Source organism: Macrobrachium rosenbergii, chromosome 49, assembly GCF_040412425.1.
Source record: "Macrobrachium rosenbergii isolate ZJJX-2024 chromosome 49, ASM4041242v1, whole genome shotgun sequence".
Taxonomy (NCBI): domain Eukaryota; kingdom Metazoa; phylum Arthropoda; class Malacostraca; order Decapoda; family Palaemonidae; genus Macrobrachium; species Macrobrachium rosenbergii.
In genome coordinates this window covers 26,866,041-26,872,401 of record NC_089789.1, presented here as the reverse complement: position 1 = coordinate 26,872,401, position 6,361 = coordinate 26,866,041, and the positions used below count along the sequence as shown (strand labels likewise).

The following is a 6,361-nucleotide window of genomic DNA, read 5'->3' as shown; positions in this document are numbered from 1 at the left end:
TGCAAACTACCAGAGTTATGGTTGCAGAGTTGCTGTACTAGTCTAAAAGATCCTGAAATTAGTGAAAACAATGCCGACCTATACATCATCATAAAACATGTGCACATAAGTCTGTCCTGTACTTTTCCTTCAACATCCCTACCACGCCTTCATCTCTACTTCAGAATAAAATTGAAGGCTACTTAGACAAATAAATAAATGAAAATAGATAGATATCAACTAGCGACAGATAGAAGGTGCACGTGTAAGCCGACACATTATCACGATAAAAGGGTCAAATGAGGCCAAGGCCACTCACAAAACAACACAACTGGTCTCTGTTGTTAAAAAAAAACCGTTTGCCAGCACGATCTCTTGCTCATAAGAGCAGCCCGTAAATACCAAGCTTAATCCTATGCCTACGTAGCTCTTAATCAGTCGTTCTTGCTGGGTATAAACTTGCAAACATCAGTGTCTCTCGCTCTCTAAAGTTTTTTTTTTTTTACGAAAGCAAAATGTGCTGAACGATTGCTTGTATGTTTGTGTGTGGAGAGAGAGAGAGAGAGAGAGAGAGAGAGAGAGAGAGAGAGAGAGAGAGAGAGAGAGAGAAACCTAAATTCTTAAGAGATTGTAGTTCATTCTAAATTAGTCTGACCTTGTTTCATGACGAGCACTTGCTTCTAAACAACCTTAAAATTGAATAGGAAATTTGGCTTCGTAATTGCTTTGGTCAGTAGGAAAGATTTGTCCTAGATGTCAGTTGATGTTTTTATTGTTGGTCTTATGCCAACACGGGTTTTAATTCTTCAATCAGTACGTAAACATCAGTTAATCATCGAAATTCGAAGAAAGCACTGTATGGGGAAGAAAAAAAAACGAAGATTGTTTTGCGTTGCTCCTTAGCCTCTATGAAGTGGAAACCATACCTATCCAAAGTTAAGTGGTTTTGAAAGTGTCAGGACCTAGCCAGGTAGGTTAGACATCATAACGTTGCACAGCATGAGTGGTCTACTCGATGGAGTCATAGACGAAGTGGCAGCAGATATTACTACCGTTTTTGGAAACAGGTGTTCGTCCAACTGAAGAATGTACGGTCATGAATGAGTGTGATCAGTTGTGCTAAATAATGATACTCTGAACACCACCACAATCCAGTACTTTTAATCTGCTATAATTTGTCATCGTCAGAATCATTGTTCCAAGACACCTGCCACTTAATAAAGGTGATGATACTTAGTAACAACGAATCAACAGTTCGGGACGATTAGGCCATTATTTATGAACCCAGGCAGTCACAACTTTACTGAGGTTTAGCTGCGGTCACTGACGAACTTTACGCGGAGAAATAGGGGCAAAGTTCTGAAGCTTTTTTTCACACCGGCAAAGTTCGTCAAACAAAGCTCGACATGGGCAGCCGAAGACATGGCCTTTGGTCGCCGTGTTTAGTAGCTCCTCGGGGATCAAAGTATTATATAAATAAACCCATTTCGGGCGTTTGCCAGTTTGGATGTTACGGCCAAAATGACTTGCGGCCGAAACGACCAAGACCCCGAATCACTGGCAGGGACAGGTATACTTGATCTAGTCATAGTGAATGCAATCTCAGCTGCTTTATCAACATTTCCTTTGTGCTTGCGTGTTCAGAGTCCCGATATATTACACTGGCACCTGATTCAAGTAATTTATGAAATAAAAACCCGATCTGTTGGAATAAGGAATATCTATGAATTATGTACAACAGTTTTGAGAGAGAGAGAGAGAGAGAGAGAGAGAGAGAGAGAGAGAGAGAGAGAGAGAGAATTTTGAGTAACATTCAAAGCCTCTTAAATCTGGTATGGTGTATAAGATCCTTCAAGTCCCTAATTCTATATGCATCCACCTACTGCATCCAAGAAACAGCCCATCCTGACAAGTTTGTCCACGTCGTAGCGGGCAAAGTTCTGACATCCAGCCGTTTCTCCGCTTCTGACGTCACATCGGAAAAGTCCGTCTCCGTTACGCAGCCTTACAGAGTATCGAGCGCACCTCAAATTTTTTAGAAAATCTAGAAAACTGAACACTCTTAAAAACAAAGGTTTATCATCACTATTTAGGAATTTAATGAACTGAACTAATATAAATCAATCAAGCACCAGGCCTTGTAGACCATACGTTATGCTGATTATAGATACAGTAGGGTCAGAATTATTGGTTGGTAGGTTTTATCAGATGAATGTCTGTTAATGAAGCAGATTGCACGTTCATGGAGAAGTGTTCTGTTTCGGTGTGAATATCATGAAGGCGAGGTGGACGGGGAAGAGAAGTTAGGCTGGTCAAGGGTCTGTTGCAAGCGAATGTGTGCTGGCGCCAGAAAAGGATTACGTGGGATATGGAAAAAGATGCAAGAAGTTGGACACAAGGTTTGAAGTGATCAGTTCATCAGGTGAGGAAGTTAAGAGACCAAGGGGTCGTGAAGGGTCAACCCTGGTCTCAAAGAGTCCATTGGAATCTTAGGTATCATTGGCAGACAAAAGTCCTTCACACTCTTCCTTACATCAACTCGAGCAGCGCTTTATGCATGAAAGTCCCGCTCTAATGAGGGGGATTTCAGTACAAAGCAATCTTGTCCATGGTGTACTCGACATTCACGAACACCGATTTGCTCTTTGTACTATAAAAGCCTGTGGTGGTATTATCAGAATGGGTCAACTCTGACGGATACACAGTCCAAGTACCGTAGATGGCCAGCTGATAGAATCCCTACTAGGGTCACAACAGTCTAGTGATAACTGGTCTCATTTTAAAATGAAATGCAAAGAATATCTAAGGCATTAAACTAATGTAATGCGTACTGTACATAATTTAAAAAAAGTTCTCAAATCAACAAAGAATCCTTTATGAAATATATATTGAAACTTAGGCACCTAAGTTTCAGGATATAAAATTTCATTACTTAAAAGATACAGCGGAGTACTGAACGAGGGGCAACTGGTTAACCATATGAAAAGTTTTCTAGAAAAACAAGAATCCTGGAGGCCAAGAACTATGGGAAAATCAAATGAATTCAACTGAAAATTCAAAAGACCTTCTGTTTCCGAAAGCATTTTAAATGTAATAGGAATGCAAAAGTTAAAGAACATTGAAGGTATGGTGCATGAAGACAAAGGGGGCCTGGAAGACCAATGAAAATGGTGCTGCAAAGAACCTTTTGCTTGGAGCTACTTTTTCCCCAAGACATGGGACCCGAACATTATGAATACCTTGACATCTCCAAAAGGCAAGTCACAGAAACTCAATAGATCACCCGAATTCTTAAGAATTTTAAGATACAGCTAAACCACCCCCCATTTATTTCTTAATTGGTTTAAACACTCCGCACATAAGCCAAACCTATATTTTTTATTTTATCACGATTGGTCAAAGCAAAGTTTCATATTGGTATTAACTATACACTGAAAGTAATTTTAAATTCTATATTAACTTCTATATTATCTAGTAAGCTACTTTTAACTTTAATTTTCAACAGCTATGCATGTTGACTTTCACCCAATAACCATAGTGTTCTCCTTAAGTCCATTTAGAGAAAATTTTTCAGTGTTTACAATTAACTGTAATGTTCAGTAGTTTAACTTCCATGCTATTAAATCTGTTCAAAGTTTACCCAAAACTAATTTACTCAAAAATTAAAATTAAAAACAGAATCAGGAAAAAGGCAACACTAATTTCAAATACTGATAACAAGCACTAAAAGACCACTTGTGTTTTAAAATTACCAATAACCCAGCTTAAACTTTTACTGGTTAGTTAATTTTTACTGGTGGGAAGTAAGAACTTTCAAATTTACATATGCATCAACAATTTATTGAAATTCCAAATAGTTACACGGGTTAACCATCGAATAAGTGAAGCTTAATGATAAAGTAATCATCCAGGCCAGGCTCCATCAGTGCCAGGTACCAATTCTCACATCAGCTCAGCTTGGAAACCTAAGCATCGAATAAGTGAAGCTCAATAATGTAATCAATGCCAGGCTCCATCAATGCCAGGCTCCATCAATGCCAGGCTCCATCAATGCCAGGCTCCATCAATGCCAGGCTCCATCAATGCCAGGCTCCATCAATGCCAGGCTCCATCAATGCCAGGCTCCATCACTCACATCAGCTTAAATTGGAAAGCTCTTGTGAGGGGTAAAACCAACAAAAGTTCTTGGACAACTTAAGTAGTGCTTTCACTGCCTTAAATATCCATTTCAGAAAGGTTACTCTGTAAATAGAAGAAAATTTAAATAAAAAAATTGCAAGAGCATCACCTAAGTGACAGATTGTAGTTCATGTTAACTTCGACGTTAACTTCGAATTTCACTTAAGATGAAACTTAAAATTTCATCCAAAATAAAATTAAAGAAAAATTAAGTGTTTTCAAGCATGGGGTCGGACAGTTAGGAATACTATGTAAACGAACAGTTCAATTATAATCTGAATTTACATTTTGTACAAAATAACTGGAGTTTGTATATTGTATGAATTTCATATTGCTCGTTATATTATTAGCACTAATCTAACTAGTCAAGTTAAGAGAACTTAATTAAAAATTTAATTAGAACTATTAACGTTACATTAAATTCCAAAAAGTTAAGTTGGGCATTGTGGTTGTTAAAATTACTTGTTGCTTCTAATCAGCTAAAAATTGTTAAAATCAAATGAACAAAAACAAAAGCCAAAGTTCGAAAAACTTGTTAGTTAAGCAGTTACGTTACTTTTAAATCCTAAAAGAAAATTAGAAAACTATTTAATTTTTACACTCTTGGGGTTTACACCTGAAAGAAAAACCGATTAGTAGTTCACACCTTCCTACCCTTACCTATAGGTCTGACGACCTATAGGTACAGGGAACGAGAGGCGCCTCCACCCCTACAGGGGAACCGCCCTGTAGGGGTGGAGGTAAAACACTGTTTGGTTACAAGAAAAAAGCTTCTTACCTCAATCTTTAATAAACCAACCTTCAGTATGAACCCCATTTTTCCAGTCTTGTGGATACAGCGGTAGTCTTTAGACGTCCTATTTCTCACAGGAAGTTATCTAGCTCCATAAAGTTCCGATTCACTAGTACCTGGAAGTAATTTTTAAAAGTGATTAGAAAAGGTATAGCCAAAGTGACTTTAATGATATTATGCCATATTTATGCAAGATATGGCAAAAAAAAAAAAAAGTGTCCCAACGTAAGAATTCATATGCATAATTTGAGTACATTAAAAACCTATGCTTTTCCACCAATGTCACTTTTTTGGTATAAAGTTTTATCATAGAACAGGAGACTAACCTTCACAGAACGTTGCGAATCTCCATTATTTAGTAAAGCACATAATCCACAATACTGCAATACGGACAAAATCTTGCGGACTTACCTGTCCTGAAAGGGATTCAGTTCGTAGTACACAGATCACTGACCCACTAAATAAATTAAACACATGTTTAGTGACCACAACGATATAACGCAAGTTTACGGGGATATGTAATTAACATCAAAGAAAATTTTCTAAAACTACTCACTGTATCCCACAAATAAGCAAGGATGTGACAATCGGCGAATGGGGAAAGGTGGTCTAGTCTGAATAACATTTGAAACCAACACAAGATTTAAGTTGAATTAACATTTAAACCAATAACTGTACATAAAGTTCAGTAAAATTATAAAGCTATAACCTTAAGTATTGAATAGCAAGGCTAAATTATCAGTTAAATATAGTCAATATAGAGCTATAACCCCAAGAGTCAAAACAAGGATATATTAAAGTTTTGAATAAAATCTTTTGAGTGAAACTGCTTATATAACAAAATAATCCAAACTTACCGAGAGCAAAGATAATAAAGCCTCACTCCCGAACTAAACCGTACAATGCATCACATTTCCACAAGAGTACATATAACTTTAATACAGCAAGCGGAGAATGTGTTCGCTAACGTCAGAAGGGAATCGTCTATAAACCGTTGAGTTCCACTGTCAAACAAAACACAGAAAGCTTCGTCCACTTTGAAGCAGTAAGTGAACTTTCGTATGGTGTGGTTTCAGTGAAGTAAGGATCATTTAGGAGAGTCAGACAAGGATCATTAAGAAGCGAGACAACGTGCGTCTTCTGTTTTTGCATGTATTGCGACTGAATGGACTTTACTGACGTTTTATCGCCGGATATATAGTTCTTCGATAACATTGAAATGATAGAGAAAATTACTTAATTACCACTAACAATAGCACAACATACCAATAGCATTAACATACCAAAAGATAAATGTTCAAACGTTTAAGTGGCCAACAATGATAAAATCGTTGTGATGTTACCGTAACAACTTCAGCTACCCGATTGGTGAGGGGGATTTGCCAAATCTACACAGCAAAGGACATTGAC

The 6,361-nt window shown here is 37.5% G+C and overlaps 1 long non-coding RNA gene across 1 annotated transcript; it reads right to left on the bottom strand.

The window, feature by feature from the left end:
• Positions 1 to 3,701: 3,701 nt before the first annotated feature.
• Positions 3,702 to 6,063, bottom strand: LOC136832415 (uncharacterized). The gene is made up of 3 exons (XR_010851193.1): positions 5,809 to 6,063; positions 4,937 to 5,067; positions 3,702 to 4,221 (listed from the first exon to the last, which is right to left on the bottom strand). It is a non-coding gene; the product is annotated as an uncharacterized lncRNA (long non-coding RNA).
• Between the last annotated feature and the right edge of the window lie 298 nt (positions 6,064 to 6,361).